This window comes from Carlito syrichta, unplaced genomic scaffold, assembly GCF_000164805.1.
Source record: "Carlito syrichta isolate Samal-C Ts95f unplaced genomic scaffold, Tarsius_syrichta-2.0.1 Scaffold316215, whole genome shotgun sequence".
Classification (NCBI taxonomy): domain Eukaryota; kingdom Metazoa; phylum Chordata; class Mammalia; order Primates; family Tarsiidae; genus Carlito; species Carlito syrichta.
Genome location: NW_007260311.1, coordinates 286,078 through 304,212, shown reverse-complemented (window position 1 = coordinate 304,212; position 18,135 = coordinate 286,078). Strand labels below are relative to the sequence as shown.

Here is an 18,135-nt window from a genome sequence, read left to right as displayed (position 1 = left end):
CAGTTACCCATGTGTATGAATACATCCATGAACTCAAAGTTTAATAACAGAATACTTACTCTTACTATGTCCAATGAGCTCTAATATTTTCCATTCCACTCCATTTTATTCTATTCTGTTTAAATATTGATCACAATTATCTCAATTGATTTCATAACCAATTAACTAATGGAGACCCACTGTTTTATAAACTTGGCTCTAAAATTTTACCCTGGCAGTGTGACTCTCTGGATTCCCTCCTGAAGACAAAAAAAAATGCTAGATAATAGCCAGGCATGGTGGTGTGCACCTGAGGTTCCAGCTACTTGGAAGGCTGAGCTTGATGGTTTGCCTGAGCCCAGCAGGGTCTAGGCTTTGGTGGCTGTGAGCATGCCACTGCACTTTAGCCTGGGTGGTAGAGTGAAACTGACAAAAAAAGTTTCTGAAAAAGTCAGATAAAATATTTTTTAATTATTAAGTGTATCCATGAACTGACCAAAAAAGCAAATAACATCTGGACCAAAAACTAAAGGGAGACAAGAAAAAAAAGTTATGGGTAGAATACAAAAGCCAGTTTTTACCTTAAGATCAATTGGACGTGAACTTCAATTGTCATGGGAAAAAGAAGGCAAACCCAGAATCTTCCCAATATGGGGAGCATAATACAAGACCTTCCATGTTCCAAGAAAACAGAGAGGCTGTGACACTGAGGCTATCTTAGGAAGTAGCAGCTTTATTAGCACCAGCAGCGGGCTAATGCTCCCAGCCTAAGCACTCCTGGGAGGGAGGAGAGGGGTCTTATACCTCAGTTTAGGTAGGGGAGGAGTCAGGTTGTGTGACTATACATTTTCTTTGGAACTTACAAAGTTGTACTTAGCAAAACCAGATTTTCAAAGAACAAATGGTCTCCAAGGTATGCAATAACAAGCAGGGGTTGTAAACTGAAACTTCACAAAGAGAGGATTTGGGGTTGTATATTGGTTACTATCTTGCATTTCCAAGAAAACTGTCTTTGGCTATTTGTTTTTCTCAAGCAAAACCTGTCTAGCAGGTTTTTGGAGCTTGCAGACTGATTTCTAAAAGGAATACTTCTAACTGTCATCAGCCCTTCTCTGCCATACCCACAAGACCATATCCTTAGTGTATGGGTGAAAGACAACACCACCAGCCCCCACAAGACAGCACAGGAAGAGGTCTATCACTAAGCTGGTGTTAGGAAGGAAAAAATTTCCTCTAAGTATTCTTAACAAAAAAGTCATTGCTGACATGAATTAACAACCCAAATTCACACAAATCGCATGGCCCAAATAAAATGTCAACCAAGTTTTCATTTTAAAGAGGTCCTAGACTACAGTTTTCTCCAAATCCCGAAAGACTTGTCAGCCTAAAATAATCAAAAGGCTCAGGATCCAGTTAAAAGAGCTTATTCAAGGGCAAAATTTGAGAGTGGCCATCAGAGGATACATGGACACAAGAATGATGATCAGTGCTCCCATTGTGGGGAAAAGTGAGGATCATTTATATAGGCAAAAACAGAGTTGCTCAACAGAATTACAACATTTCCCATACAATGGCTCAAACATAGATATAAGATTTGATTGGCCACTATTGATTATCCTCTAAGGGGTTTACTTAATACTCAATTGTAAAGAGGTAACAATTGCAAATATTTTTATCTCCACTGTCATTTAGAATAGGTTTGAATGAGGAATAGGGTATCTGGATAATGTATAACATCTCACCACAGAGATCAAGAAGACAAGGTCCTGCACCAGAGAAGAAAAACAGTTGTATTACATGACACCGTTTCCAGGGCTTAACTTTTCTCCTTGGCATAATAAATTTGGAAGGTCCTGAAATTTTACTAATAGCCTCTGGAAGAGATTACTTTCATCCCAGGGATACAAGATTTCCCATATGGGAACTTTCAAAAATAATAATAACCAATTCATAGTGTAAGAAGTCAAAAAGTAGACAAGAAAAAAGGGAATAATGAGCAAGAGATGGCAGAAAGATATGAAAAGAAATAAAAAACAACTTAAAGACCCATACTAGTAATATGTTTCAAGAAATAAGACAGAGTTGTGAAGGTGAATAATGAGCAAACAGATTTTTAAAAGAAGCAAATATAACCGCTAAAAATGAAATATATAATTGCTGAAATTAATAACTCACTGGATAGATTCAGTTCTTGATAGATTCAATGCCTGATTAGGCAAAGCTGAACAGAGAAGAGAATGAGAAAAGGAGGAGGAACAAATATGTTAGACATTATGTCAGAATAAATTATACAAAAATACATCAAGAAAAACAAACAGATGGAAACTAAGGAAGGTCAAGAAGCACAAAGGCAGAGTGAAAAGGTTTAACATACTTGTAATGGGAGTTCTAGAACGAGATGAAAGAGGCAGACAATAGGACAGAAGTAATATTTTAAAGGATAATGACTGGTAATTTTTTTTTTTTTTTTGAGTTGGAGTCTCACTCTGTCACCCAGACTGGAGTGCAGTGACTGTTCCCGGCCACTGCAACCTCGACCTGCTGGGCTCTGGCGATCCATCCACCTCAGCCTTCCAAGTAGCTGGAACTACAGACACGCATTACCATGTCCGGCTAATTTTTTATTTATTGTAGAGATGAGGTCTCGTCAAGTTGCCCAGGTGGGTCTCGAACCTGCGGGGTCAGGCAATCCACTAACCCCAGCCTCCCAAAGTGCTGGGATTACAGGTTGAGCCACTGAGCCCAACTGACTGGTAGATTTAAAAATTAAAAATTAATTAAAGATATCACTGATTTAAGATGGCCGACTAATTCCAAAAAAATAAATTTGAACAAAATTTATGTGCAGAAACATTATAGTAAAATTATAGAACATCAAAGATAAAGAGATTTGAAAGTAGCAGAGGATAAATGAAAGATTACCTTCAAAGAATAATATTTAGCCTAAAAGCTGATTTATCAACCTCAACAATGGAAGCAAAGAGATATTCAAGTGGTATCTATAATGTGTTGGGATAAAATAACTGTTAATGTAGAAGTCTATAACTGGAAATAAAATATTTCAACATCAAGGATAAAATGCAAACTTTCCACAAAACCAAACACAGATATGGCTTGCAGCAATAGACCCTATCTAAAATGAAGTATATATCTCACACAGAAGACCAGTATAAGCAGAAGAAAGATCTGAAATGAAAAAGAGGAATGAAGCATAAAAAATGACAAATATGAGATAAACTTAACTATGCAAAACTATAATATCTTGTGATGTTATAAACAAGGAATGTTGAATTTATAACAATTAAGGTAATAAAATTAGAAAAAGATTATTCAAATATTCCAGAGTTTTGTAATACATGAAGAATGTTAAGGAGATGACTAATTTTATAATTTGATTAAGTATATGAGTAATAAAATTTGTAGACTAACCACTAAAATTATAGAAATAAGGTGTACATTGTCTAAATTGTTATAAAAAATTTGAAAAAGAAAAAAATCAATGTAGAATAAAGCTAAAATGGAGAGAAAAAAGATTAGAATAGGAACACAACATATGAGAGTAATTATAAATCCAGATATGTTACTGTTTCAAACAAATGTAAATATAATAAAAATTCCACTTAAAATGCAGAAATGATCAGACTAGATTAAATAAAATTCAACTATATTCTACTAACAAGAGTAACAACAAAAACATAAAAGCTCAGAAAAATGGAAAGACAAAAAGTATATAGTGAATCTAGTTATATGAATATTAATACCAGAAGTCAATACACTTAAAGGCATTTTTAAGAAAAAAGAAGGGCCACTATACAAGGCTAAATGTTCAAGAAGCACGATGTTGTGTTTAAACATGTTTACATATCTCATAATGTGTTGTCAAAGTGAATGAAGCAAACATGAACCCACAATTATACTAACATCACTCTCAGTAACTGAGAGAACAATAACCTGTAAAAATATAGACTGGGCATGGTGGCTCAGCCTGTAATCACAGCACTTTGGGAGACCGAGATGAGAAAATTGCCTGAGTCTGGGAATTTGAGACCAGACTGGACACCTTGGTGAGATGTCGTCTCTACAATAAATCATAAAACCTAGCTAGGCATGGTGGCATGTGTCTATAGTTCCAGCTACTTGGAAGGCTGAGGCAGAAGGATCACCTAAGCCCAGCAGGTCAAGGCTGTGGTGGCCATGAGCATGCCACTGCACTCCAGCCTGGGTGACAAGAGTGAGACTTCAACTCAAAAAAAAAAATTGAAAATATATAAATAGTCCAGTTAACAAGCTGCAACCACCAATCAAAGAAGATGCATTATTTTAAAACACACCAAACATATTGGTGAAAGTGAAACACCAAAATCCCAAATTCGGTGAATCTACATTTTAAAAGTTCAATGTGCCACAGCAAGATAAAGAAAAATGATACACCAAGGCACATCAAAATCAAATTATTGAAATACAAAGGCAAAAAGAAAATCTTGAAAGCAATCCGCAAGAAACAACACGTTATAGAGTAACAATTGTATGAATGATAGCTGACTTCCCATCAGAATCATCAGAGACCAGGAGACAATGGAAATATATCTTTTAAGGAGAAAAAATGTCAACCCACAAATCTATACATTTAAAAAAACTTCAAAAGTTAAAGCAAAACAAAAATATTTTTACATGAATCACAACTGAGAAAATTAGTTACAAGTAGATATTTTCTATTAGAAATGCTTAAGAAAGTTTTCAAGATGAAGCAATATCATTGGAAAATTCAGATCTCTATAAAAGAAGAAAAATAGTCAGAAATGGTAGTTATGTGGATAAATATAAAATTTTAAAAATAAATATATACACATATATATGTTTTAGGAGTCCCTGATACTACTTTCACGCTCAATGATTCACTAGAAGGCCTCATGGGACCCGTAAACACTACTGTAGTCATTGTTATGGTTTATTACAACAAAAGGAGACAGATTAAAATCAACAAAGGAAAAGGTGTATAGGGAGGAACTCAGGAAAGACCAGGCACAAGTTTCCAGTTGGCCCTGCCCAGTGGAGTCACATGGACAGCATCAACTTAATTCTCCAAACAGCAGTGTGTGACACCACATGCAAAATATTGTCAACTAGGGAAGCTCACCCAAGACCTCATATCCAGAGTTTTTACTGATGGTCATATAGTCATGGGGAATACTCTGAAGGTGACATGAGTGACATGAACTATTCAGATTCCAGTTTCCCTAGAATTCAAACACAGTGTGGTACGAGGCTTCAGAAATACAAAAATAGGCATTCACCATAGGTTACATTGTTAAACTATCTGATCAAACTGAATCAGCATGGCCCAAGATCTCAGACATAATCCTACCAGGCAGAATATTCTTAGAGTTCAGAGATTATCCTGGTTAAGGTTTAGTCCTAAATATAGGCCTTTCTTGAGAATGTGCAGTGTTTGAGAAACTTAGATCTACTGAGTTAACGCTTTCCTGCACAATATACAGACATATATAAAATATACATATGAGAGAGAACTGCCTTCCCAAAAGATGAAATTATTTTTTGAAGGACAGGACCTTGTGATATAGGCTTCCTCTGCTAGGTAAGAGTCTAGGAACCCATTGGCATCAGTGTACCAGCTAGCACTGTTGTGAGAAGCGGCATTCAGCTTCAGTGAATTTTTTTGGAGTTTCTTTCAACACATTGGCCCATTTCATGATGGATGATTTACGAGTGTACCTGCCCTCACTGCACTGATTGAATGTTCATCAGTTTTTGACCAAAACTGGCATGACCCCCATGCCCCATCCTCCCTATTCACCCAATCTCACCCAGAGCAACTTTTCTTGTTGTTTGCTTCCCCAAATGAAAAAATTCTTCAAAGGGAAATGTTTTGCTGATTTGGAAGAGGTGAAACAAAAAATGACAGAAGCACTAAAAGACATCAAAATTGACAAGTTCAAAACTGTTTTGAGCAGTGGAAGAAGCATCTCAATAGGTATATTGCATCAAATGGGGAATACTCTGAAGGTGACTAAAGTTTAAACATGTAATAATAAATACAAAAATTTTTATAAATAAATTTCAGGGGTTTTTTTTGCTCCCCCTTGTTAGTTTATTTTCTTTTCTTAATTTATTTTAAAAATACAGAATAGTTTAAAGCAAATGTGTGTGTGTGTGTGTGTGTGTGTGTGTGTGTGTGTGTCTGTGTGTGTGTGTGGGGGTGTGTGTGTGTGTGTGTGTGTGTGTGTGTGTGTGTGACTTATAACCCATGTAGAAGTAATGTACACAATAGCATGAAGGACTTGTCTTATTTTTCACAAGAAGTTATATCAACTCTAAGTAGTTGGAGGCAAGAAAAAAATGCAAATTTAGAACAATCTCTTAACATTATGTAAAGAGAAGTGCAAAAAGGACAAAAGGATAAATAAAAAAGACTAGGACTCTCATATATCATTGATGGGAATGTAAAACTGCCATATCCACTTTGCAAAAAGCTAAGTATATAATTTTTCTGACCCAGTAATTTCTGCTAGGTATATATCCAAGATCAGTGAAAACATATGTTCACAAAAAGAATTCACCGCAAACATTTATAGCTGCTTTATTTATAATACATAATTGTCTATCCAAGATAGTTGTCTATCAACAAGAGAGCAGATAAAAATTTAAATTTCAGAGTATGAGATGTTGGCAAGAATGTGGTACACCATTGCTGGAAGAATACTGGAGCAATCACGTTGGAAAATAACTTGTCCTTGTCATATAAGGTGAATTTGAGCATGACTTGTGTTCAGGCAATTCCATGTCTAGGTTTAATTTCCACCACATCTTTTTCCTGCATGCATCAGAAAATATATACAAGGACATTTATAGACAGTCTGTATATAATAGCATAAAACTAAAACACTTGAAGCACCCAGATGTCCATCAATCAGAGAATAAATAATAAAATATGTGTATGTATTCATGCAAAGTATTGCTCAGTATAAATGAAAACGAATGTATTGCAGTGATAGAAAACAACATTCATGAATATCAAGAGCATAAAGACCTTAAGAATATAAGCAAGTCTTAGAAATGGTTCCATTTAATACAATACGATTCTGTTTCATTAAATTCAAAAGTATGCAAAAATATATATTGTTATATCTACTAATGAAGACATAATAAAAATAAAAATAGAGGAATAAACACAGTATTCAGGATATTTGTTGGTGGTAGGAGGAGAAATGAATGGGAGAGTTCTGTAAGTGACTTTAAAAATAATGCTGGTTTCTTAATATAACATAATAAAGCTAATGCTGGGCTGGCATAAGTGCTCATGACGTTGTTATTTTTGACACTTTACTCACAATTCCATAAAAACAAGTTTTTGAAAATTTACTGTACACCTTTACCCCCTTTTCTCAGCAAGGTAAGTGTCTTTATTTGTTGGCCAAATGATTAATTAATACATTTCCCTTAAACCTGTTTGGTCTCTGGCAGCAACACTTCCCATCTGAAATTGGGGAACTAGAATGAGGAAGGAGAAGGACCACAAACTTTCTTGTCCTACGGTGTTCCTTGTGATTCAGTAAGATGCAGAAGACATCATGTGTCAGTAGCTATGGACGGAAGGTTTGTGGTGTCTGAGGTGTTGTTAGCCATTGTGTGACAAATAGCACACACAGTAAGCATTTATTTTTCATTCACACATCTGCAGGCCATTGGGGATACATGCCAGGCTTGGCTGGGCTTGGTTCCAGCCAAATGTTGAGGCCAGGTCTGTTCCTCATGGTGTCCATTCTCCTTGGCCAGCTGCAACTGAAGGAGGCACATTTTTGTCATTAACAAAAGACAGGAGTACAAGAGAACTAGTCCCCCTGTCCCCAGACAGATATTGACTACCATTAATCCCACCACCCTTGCCCTCCCTGCACCCCCATAGATTCCCACCACTGTCGATTCTTTTCTTATAGTATTATGATAGATGTTCAAGGTCCACTTATGAGTGAGAACATGTGATACTCAGATCTTTGTTGCTGTGAAAGATCACTCAGTATTATAGACTCTAGTTTGATCGAGGTTGTGAAATTCATGATTTTGTTCTTTTTTATGGCAGAGTAGTTTTCCATCGTGTAGATGTACCACATTTTTTAAATCCAGTTCTCTTTTGATGGGCAGCATGGTTGCTTCCAGGTTCTTGCTATTGTGAACAGTGCTGCGATAAACATACATGTGCAGGTATCTTTTTTATAGAGTGATTTGAGTTCTTCAGGTTATATTCCCAGTAGGGAGATTGCGGGGTCATATGGGAGGTTGATATTTAGAGCTTTTAGGAATTGCCACACTGCTTTCCACAGAGGTTGCACTAGTTTACACTCCCACCAACAGTGTAGAAGTGTTCCCTTTTTGCCACACCCTCTCCAGCAGCTGTTATTTTATGTTATTGATAATTGCCATTCTGACTCAAATTAGGTGGTATCTCAGTGTAGTTTTAATTTGCATCTCCTTGATGATTAGTGAGGTTGAACATTTCTTCATGTGTCTGTTGACCGCTTGTATGTCTTCTTTTGTGAGGTGTCTGTTCACATCTTTTGCCCACTTTGTAATGGGTTTTTTTTTTTCCAGCATATTTTAGTTCCTTGTAGATCCGAGATGTTAGGCTTTTGTCAGACATGGAGTTGGCAGATACTTTTTCCCACTCTGTGGGCTGTCTTCCTGCTCTCTTGATGGTTTCTTTGGCTTTGCAGAAGCTTGTCAGTTTAGTGAGGTCCTACTTGTCTATCTTATCTCTTATGGCCTATGCGTTTTGGGTTTTGTTCAGGAATAGGATGCCAGTTCCAATTTCCATAAGGGTGTGTCCTGCATTTCTAAGGTTCTTATGGCTTGAGGTTTTACATTTAGGTCTCTGATCCATTTAGAGTTAACTTTTGTGTATGGGGATAGATAGGAGTCTTGTTTGAGTCTTCTGCATGTGGTCAGTCAGTTTTCTCAGCACCATTTACTAAATAGGTTCTCCTCCTCTCTCCAGTGGTAAGTGGTGGAGGCTTTGTCGAAGATGAGTTGGTTGAGAAATTGAGGTTTTGCTTCTGCAATCTCAACTCTATTTCATTGGTCTATATGCCTCTTCCTGTACCAATACCAAGCTGTTTTGATTATTGTAGCTTTATAGTAAAGTTTGAAGTCTGGTAATGTGATACCACCTGCTTTGCTTTTTTTACTGAGGATTGTTCTGGCTATTCTTTAGCTCTGAGAAGAATGTTGCTGGTAATTTGATGGGTATTGCATTAAATCTGTAGATTGCCTTAGGTAAGATGGTCATCTTCACAATGTTGATTCTTCCAATCCATGAGCATGGGATATTTTTCCACTTGTTTGTGTCATCTTTGATTTCTTTGAGCAGTATTTTGCAGTTTTCATTGTAAAGATCTTTCAAGTCCCTGGTTAGGAAGATGCCAAGGTATTTCATTTTTCTGTGGCTATTGTGAATGGGATTGTGCTTTTTATTTGGGTTTCTGTTTGTTTGTTATTGGTGTAAAGAAATGCGATTGTCTTTTGCACATTTATTTTATTCCCTGAGACTTTGCCAAAACCCTTTACCAGTGCAAGGAGGCTTTTGACAGATTCTCTTGGGTTTTCAAGGTACACAATCATGTCATCTGCAAAGAGAGATAACTTGACTTCCTCTTTTCCTATTTGGATACCCCTGACTGCCTTCTCTTCTCTGATTGCTCTAGCCAGGACTTCCAATACCATATTGAACAGGAGGGGTGAGAGTGGGCATCCTTGTCTTGTTCCAGTTTTCAGGAGAAATGGTTCCAATTTTTGTCTGTTTAGGAGTATGCTAGCTGTAGGTTTCTCATAGATGGCTTTTACTATTTTGAGGTATGTTCCATGTATGCCTAGAAGTTCAAGGGTTTTAATCAAGAAGAGGTGCTGGATATTATCAAAAACTTTTTCTGCATCTAATGATATAATCATGTAGTTTTTGTTCTGACATCTATTGATGTATTTAATTACATTTATTGTCTTGCAAATGTTGAACCAGCCTTCCGTCCCTGGGATGAAGCCTACTTGTTCATGATGGATGATTTTTGAGATGTGTTATTGAATCTGGTTTGCTAGGATCTTGTTGAGAATTTTAGCTTCTATATTCATCAAAGATATTGGCCTGTAGTTCTCCTTTGTTGGGTTTTTACCTGGCTTGGGTATCAATGTTAGCATCATAAAATGATTTGGGGAGAGTTCCATCTTTCTCAAACACCTGGAATATTTTCAGTAGGATTGGTATCAGCTCTTCCTTGAATGTCTTATGGAATTCTGTTGGAAAGCCATCTGGTCCAGGGCTTTTTTTGTGTGTAGGTAGTTTTCTTATTACATAATCAATTTCCTTGATTGTTATTAATCTATTTAGGGTCTTGATTTCTTCTTGTTTCAACCTAGGCAGGTTGTGTGATGTCAGAAAATCCTCCATTTCCTTAAGGTTTTCAAGTTTGTTTCCATACAGGTGTACGAAGTTGTCTCTAATGATCTTTTAAATTTCTTCAGGGTTAGATGTGACTTCATCTTTTGTGTTTCTGATTGTATTTATTTGAACTTTCTCTCTCTTTTTCTTGGTCAGTCTAGCTAAGGGACCAACAATCTTGTTTATTCTTTCAAAGAACCAGCTTTTTGTTTCATTGATTTTTTGTATTATCTTTTTGTCTTCTATGTCCCAGATTTGGGACTTTATTATAGTGATTTGGATTCTTCTGTTGAAGTTAGGATTTTGGTGGTCTTGCTTTTCCAGCTTCCTTAGGTGACTTGTTAGGTTGTTAATTTGTGATCCTTCCATTTTCTTCATGTGCATTTGTAGAGATATGAATTCCCCTCTTACAATAGCTTTCATGGCATCCCAGAGATTTTGGTAAAATGTTTCTTCATTTTCATTTGCTTTCAGTTATCTTTTAATCTCTGTTTTGAATTTATCATTGACCCAGGAGTTGCCTAGCATCATGCTGTTTAGTGTCCACAACTTTGTGGGTTTGGGGGGAACCTTATTGGTGTTGATGTTTATTTTTATTCCACTGTGGTCCAAGAAGGTGCTCCATATATATCTTATATAGCTACATATATCCTATTGGTTCTGTTTCTCTGGAGAACCCTGACTAATAAGGAAAACAGAACTGCAAAGTCACATGGCAGAATAGGTAGGTAAGGAAAAGGAAAAGAATTGGAAATAGTACAACCTACTCCATTCACTTACTGTGAAGGTAAGCATCCTACAAAAGAGCATCACCCAAGGTCATGGTCAACTAGCTAAGGGGTAGAATAATGATGACACATTCATATTGTCTCTACCTCAGGTTAGGGAGGTTATTTTCCTTTCTCATTGTTGGTAAGTTGTGTAGTCAATATTCTATGAAGGAGGCTGACTAAAGAGGTTGTATTCTGAGTCACTCTGCCACTACACTATACCAGCTCCAAACCATATATGCCAACCACTTTGTCAAAAGAGAAACACGCATTTACTGAGTACCTGCTGTATGCAAGATGCTATGCTTAATTCATGTCATACCAAACTACCTGCAGATCTACTAGCCCACCACACTGAGACACAATGCTGTGCATATCTCCTGCTGCTCCCTCTGCCTGAAGTGCCCCCCCAACACCCCTGACTCAAGTCTTACTGGTAAATATCAACTCACTTTTTAAGAGTCAGCTCAATGGCCACCTTCTCTTTGGAACGTCTTCTGATCATTTCCAAAGGCCAAGCAGATCAATCCTTTCTTTGCACCTATAATGTTTATTCATTCATTTATTCACTCATTTAACAAATATTATTTGAGTACAGTAAGTCTCCTGCATACAAATGAGTTCTATTCCAAGAACACATTCGTAAGTTCAATTTGTTCATAAGTCCAACAAAGTTAGCCTAGGTGCCTAACTAATATAATCAGCTATACAGCACTGACTACATCACTGCTGCTTTTATGCTTGTTTCTGGACACCCTGGACTTGAAAGAAAGACACTGTACTACTATACTCAATATAGTCCTATACAGTAAAGTACACAAAAGTACAACTACTTGTAGAGGATGTACATATGTAAGAGTGCATGCACGTGGCAACATACACCAGATATATGAACTAATGTACATGATTGGACATGTGAACATGCTTTTGAATCTTTAAAGTTCGCAACTTGAAGGTTTGTATGTAGGGGACTTACTATACCTACCTTACTTACTGTACCTACCTACCATCAGTCAAATCCTAGGCTGAATGCTGAAAATGCAACTGAGTGTTAGAAATTCAGAAACTAAACAGACCTGGTCCCTCTTCTGGTGCATAACCTAGCAGAGAGACAGACATTCATCCAATCCCAGGATTAGCAATCTGACATGTTTTGTTGGAAAGTCAAGTGACTCTACAAAAAAAGAATGTAGCCAAGCCAGGGGCTGAAGGGAAGCTGAACAATAAGGAGGAGATAAGAGAAGGTGAGGCTTCTATTCAAAGGGCCCAGCTGAAGCAAAGACCCTGGGGTACGAGGAAGCAGACATTCACCTGTGTGGGATAAACAGATTTTCCATAACCCCACATCAGTTCCATTGAATTGCCTGAACTGAATAAAATATCAAACAGCTTTTGGTTGTCAGAGATCTTTGGAAGCGCAAGTAAGAACCATAAAGGCATATAGAAGTTTGGTCAGAAAGGGACCCCAGGTTCTCTTGGAGGCTCAGTGGTCAAAACCCTGTGCATGGCCTTTTACAACACTGGGGTCGACTTGGCTATAGACTTCCCACTCAACCCAGCACTTCTTCCCATCTCATCCCAGAATCCAGTCCAGGCCCAGAGGGGTCGAGGGTCCATCATTTCCTCCCTATACCCAGCAGAGCCAGACCTGCAATGTTGATCTCCCATGCAACCATTTCTCCATTTTCTGAGAACTTAATCTCCAGAATTAGAGAGGTTTTTGGAGCATGGCTGATGCCACATGTTAAAATGGGGGTGGGTGTTCTCTTGAGAACAATTTCTAATGGCACCTTTCGGTTTAGGATCTCTGTCATTGAATTAGCAAAATTAAGACATTTTATTGCCTACTGGAATGTGCGAGTTTATAATCTGTTCTCGTCTTCAGCACAATAATTCTTTTTGTCATATCTAATCCTGTCTTGGACTCTAATTGGGATTTCAAGAGGAATGTGCATGTGGAGGGGTAGAAGGATGGAGGGGTGTTGTCATTTGGTGGGAAATCAACAGGAGAGGTTGCAGAGAGCCGGGTGGGGTCACATCATTCTCACCTGGCTATCAGTGCACTGGCTATCAGAAAGCAGGGAGGTGATCGCAATAGAGTACTCCCCAGGAGTAGGGTGAAACTTTGTCATCGTTGGCATCTATGCAAAAATTCATATTCAAATCATCCATTGATCTTGCCTTAACTCTAAGCTTACCCCGCTTTAAGAAGAAGAAAGAATGTGTCAAGTTATCTTTGTGTTCACTCCACACAGCCTTGGAGTAAGATATTGACTTGTCTCTGATTTGCATTAAAAAGACAACTGCTGACCTTCCTGCTTCTACAGTGCGGGGCACATTCTCTGTGTGAAAGACACAGTTATCAACTTGCCTGGTGCATGGAGCTACCAGGACTGTCTGTTGGTACAGAAAACGCTGTCTCCAGGCCCTCAACCCCTGACCCTCGAATCCTCTATGGCCCTCCGGAAAGCTGCTTCTGCTACTTGTCAGGGATAAAGTGCTCCCAATGGGGTTTTTAGGGCAGAAAAACTGTGGAGAGTCAGCAGCGCTTCGCCGGGTCACACATTGCTGAGGTGGAAGTTCACATCAGGCACAGATGCGCTCAGGGTATCTAACACACCTGAGGCTGAATGCATGTCTCCTGCCACACTGACTGCTGATATACATATATGTGCGTGGAATGACAAACTATAGTCAACACACACACACACACACACACACGTATTAAATAAACATGTGTGTGTGCACACATGTGTGTTTCCAAGTCGTAACCCACTCAGGCTGCCTTGGGCCTGTGAATGCTTCTTCTGTCCTCACCTGTTCATTGCCATGGCCTCCTCCATCTCGACCTGAGCCCCTCTCTGAGGATGAAGATGAGCAACAGCCCACAGTGTTGACAATAGCCGTTTTGTTTTACTGCTGGGAGAAGTCAAGCCAAAGGGAAATTTCACCAGGTTTCATTGTCCCTCCCTAGGGACCCATCAGGCAAGAGAGGCTACAGGGCCTCTTCAGGGTTAGTGTGAGGAAAGCCTGTCTGCCCAAATGTCTGTACCTCTTCAGTCAGCACAAGCTGGCCCTCCCTGGGAGTTGACCCTCAAGGCACCATCTCCCTGCAGGCCATTAGAGAACTAAACCTTTCCAAGTCGGGGCTGATCTGAGAATTGGGCAGCAGGATGAGTATCACATACAAGGAAGTTCTGGGAGTGTACTTGGGAGCACCGAGAATGAAACCATTGACATCTTAAGTGTGACATGGCCAATTCCAGCTAGCACAGTGACAGCCACTGACCTGTCTGTCTCTCCACAGTTCCTGAAGAGCCTTGTCATCTGTGGCATGCTGTGGGCAGGAGTTCACCCATGAACAGGGTGAAGGCCATATCCAGAATGTCTTCCCAGACAGTGGCCTGTCTTCAATCCCCCATCCCTCCCTTCCCCAGAGTCCTCACACCTTTGGGTTCACTGTCCTCAGCTCTCCAGAGCACCTATTGCTCTCATTTCTTCAGGAGCAGATGGACACCAGAGAGCCCAGCAGGTTGGGACAAGCTCAGTCCAGAGCCACACAGGACTGCAGGGAGTAGCCTGAGAGGTTAAGGCAGGAGATAGGGGTCCTATATTCACAAATGACAGATCAAGGCTGAAAGAGGAAAGAGCCCCATGAGGAGAGGGCAGGAGGCTGAGCCTGAGAATAGTCAGGAGTACGACAGCAGGGGTGGGGGATAAGGGGCATGGGGAGAGTGCCATCAACCAAGCACCTGCTAGGCAGAGAGAGGTCCCCCCCCAAGTCTTCCCCCTCTCCCCTCTCCCCCTGGTTGTAGGTCATCTTGTAGACTGGTCCAGGTGGGGGATCAAGAATGGGCTCCCTCCACCTTCCAACCAAGGCCTCTCTGCCTGGGATACACTTGCTATGAGGTAGAGCAAGGCCATCTGGATCCCGTGATCTCCGCTGTGGTGGCTTCCAGCAGAGTCCTCTACCAGCTGAGAGGACAGGTGCAAGAGAAACAGGGTGTGACAGGAAAGGGCCAGGCAGGGCTTTGTGGCTGCACCTGATCCTGTTGAAGGAGGCTTTTAACCAGGGACTAGTGGAAGCTTGAGGCAGCCTTTCTTCACAGGCATCTAGACTGAAATAACAAACCTGCCTGGGAGGGGTAACAGGTAGCCATGGACGATGTCCCCACCAGAGCTGTGTTTGGCCCATCGAGATCACACCATCACTAGGACAAGTGAAACTCACACTCACTCCAGGCCTGTGGCCCACCAGATGGGACTGCCGTGTTCCCAGGAGATGAGATGTCACCTAATCTTTGAATTTATTTCTTTTAAATATACATACTTTTTTTTCCCATGAGAAGCCATGCCAATTCTATAGAAATTGAGCTCCACAGAAACAAAGATGGTAAAGGTGGCCCAGGATCCCACCTAACGGACTGAGGTTTTCTCCAGGTTCCCCCGCTTCACAGTGAGTGTCTGTAACAACATGTATGTCACCATTTCCTTTAGTAAAGAGTGTTTCCAATTCCATCTGCTCTTCACATTCCCCAGCTCCTGAGTCCTTCAGATTGCATATCGCGTGCATGGGTGGGGGGAAACGGACGGACTTCATTTTGGCATTCAGCACCCCTGCTTCTGGAAAAAGCAGTCTCCCCTTCTCTGGGGGTCCCATCTCCCCCACCTCTCCTTTCCCTCTTCTGGGAAAAAAAGCAACTGTCAGTGGAGGCTTGTGCTTCCTCTCTGCACACAAGGATCTGGTGAAACTCAGAAGAGTTAATGGGAAAATGTATCTCAGTAATTGGTAAGTCCATATTTGACATGTCAAAATAGTCACTTTGTAGGGATAAATGAAGAATGGGATCAAAGAAGCCAGACTGACAAGTTCTACCTTATCAGAGAGGGAGAGAGAGAGAGAGAGAGAGAATGCACCCTCCTCCCAATCCAAACAGTGTCTGCCCTCTAGGACACTAGGAACCAAATCACCATGGCAGCCCTAAACAGTTTGATTTTCATTCTTTAAAAATCTTCTGAACTGAGCTCAGTTAATTACAAAACTAGTTCACACTCTGTTATTTTGATTTGCCTCCACCTTCAGGGGCCGAGTAATTAGACTGTGGCATTCAGGAGCAGCAGAGCATGACCTGGAGTCCCTGTCTGCTCCATTGCTTGCAAAAGAAGGCAGCAGGCATCGGGAGGGGTGACAAGCACCATTCAAGCCTGGGCGTGGGGCTCAGCCCCACTGGCCCCATCACATTCATGCTTGGAAAATGATGCAGAGATGTGGTCCCCACAAATTAATTAGCAACTAAAAACTTTATTTATAAAATCAATTCATGGATGCACATCTTGTTAAAATGCAAACTATTATTTCCAGATGACTTTTAAATACGAAACAAACAGAAATGCTAGAGATTGGCAGTGCACTGTGCCAAGAACATCTTCAAAAACAATTTGGTGAATATTAATGAACTGAAAATGTCATTTCTGGTCCAATTACTAGAAGTAATTAGTTTTTTTAATTATGGAGGAAGTGGAATTTTAATAAGGTCAATTTTACAATTACAGTTTAAAAAATACTAATTGTATTGTCATCACATCTTATATAATAAATGACATTAACTTGCTAACATCTGTTGGTTTTAATGTAAATAAAGCAAAAATATCATTGTGTTGAGTTCCTCAGGGAGTGACATTTTAATGAGCACAAGATTGTATATAGCATAGGAAGACAGGTTCTACCATGAGGTCTCCCCTGGGAGGTGGCATGAAAGGAACATGGAAGGCCAGCTGGCCATGCTTCTGAATTTTCTTGTCAGCAGCCACAGAGGAAAGAATTGCATAGTGCTTTTTCTGACATGCCATGAACATAAGGCTTTACTAATGTCAAATTCCAACTCGAGTCGGAATTGATGGACCACAGATCTTGCTCTGATGCTCTGGCTCCCCCTATAGGAGGCAATTCATGAACATCTGGAAGTACACGAATACTGGCTTCCTATCCATCACCAAGCACACAAATGAATCCCTCCTCTCCTCCACAGGAGCTCAAAGTGACAAGCAGAAGGCACCTCTCCTCCTCAAATCCCCACAGTCTGCCTTTCTCAGTCATAAAATTGCATGCATGCTATAACTGGAAGTCCCTAAATAACCCCCAATCTGACTGTTGCCCACTCACAGACTCTCCCCCACAGTGCTCCATTTTTTCAAGTTAAGTAATATTTGCCCTAAAATTGATATTACAATAGCTTAAGATACTCCTCCTCCAGTAGTTTCATTCTTTTTAATGTTAACTTTGGATAAAATATCACTAAAGCAGACCACAGAGCTCATCAGCCTCCCAGGCAGAAACCTATCCACCAACTTGTCCCATTTACTGCTGTGTGCCACAGGTTCACCAAGGCAACCACGCACTTCTCAGGGTAGCCATCATTCAAGTTTAGATGGTCCTGTTAAATGTTAACATTAATAGTAATTATTAAGGAATATATGTAACTAAATATCAATAACACTCATGTCCTATCCAATAGCAACAAAAACACTAAAAATTACATAATTTAATGAACATCTACTATATGCCAAGTCATAGGTGTTTTTCACAGGAATTTTATTTAGTCATCAAACCCCTTTGGATGTTTCAATACATGATTTATGTAAAGCACTGATAATCATGGAAGTAACCTCAATTCTAAGTTCTTCCAAGAACTCAAAATGTAATTTAGAGTTTTAAGTAAAGAGCCATAGAAGTGAAAGACATTTGGACTTTACTGGTCCAATTCCTTCACTTCAGAGATGAGGAAACTGGACCCCAAAAAGATTGAGCCATCTTTCTGTTACCTGTGGTATGATGTTTGACACAGAATAGGTTGCTTTTAAGTGAAGAGGGAAATGGAAGGGAGAAAGGGAGGGAGAGACAGCTCTTGTTGATCTCTGGATTCTATGCACAATACAGACTTT

The 18,135-nt window shown here is 39.7% G+C and overlaps 1 pseudogene; it reads right to left on the bottom strand.

Annotated features, from left to right (window-relative positions):
• Nucleotides 1–13,325, bottom strand: part of LOC103276524 — a 104,650-nt pseudogene extending 91,325 nt beyond the window's left edge.
• Between the last annotated feature and the right edge of the window lie 4,810 nt (nucleotides 13,326–18,135).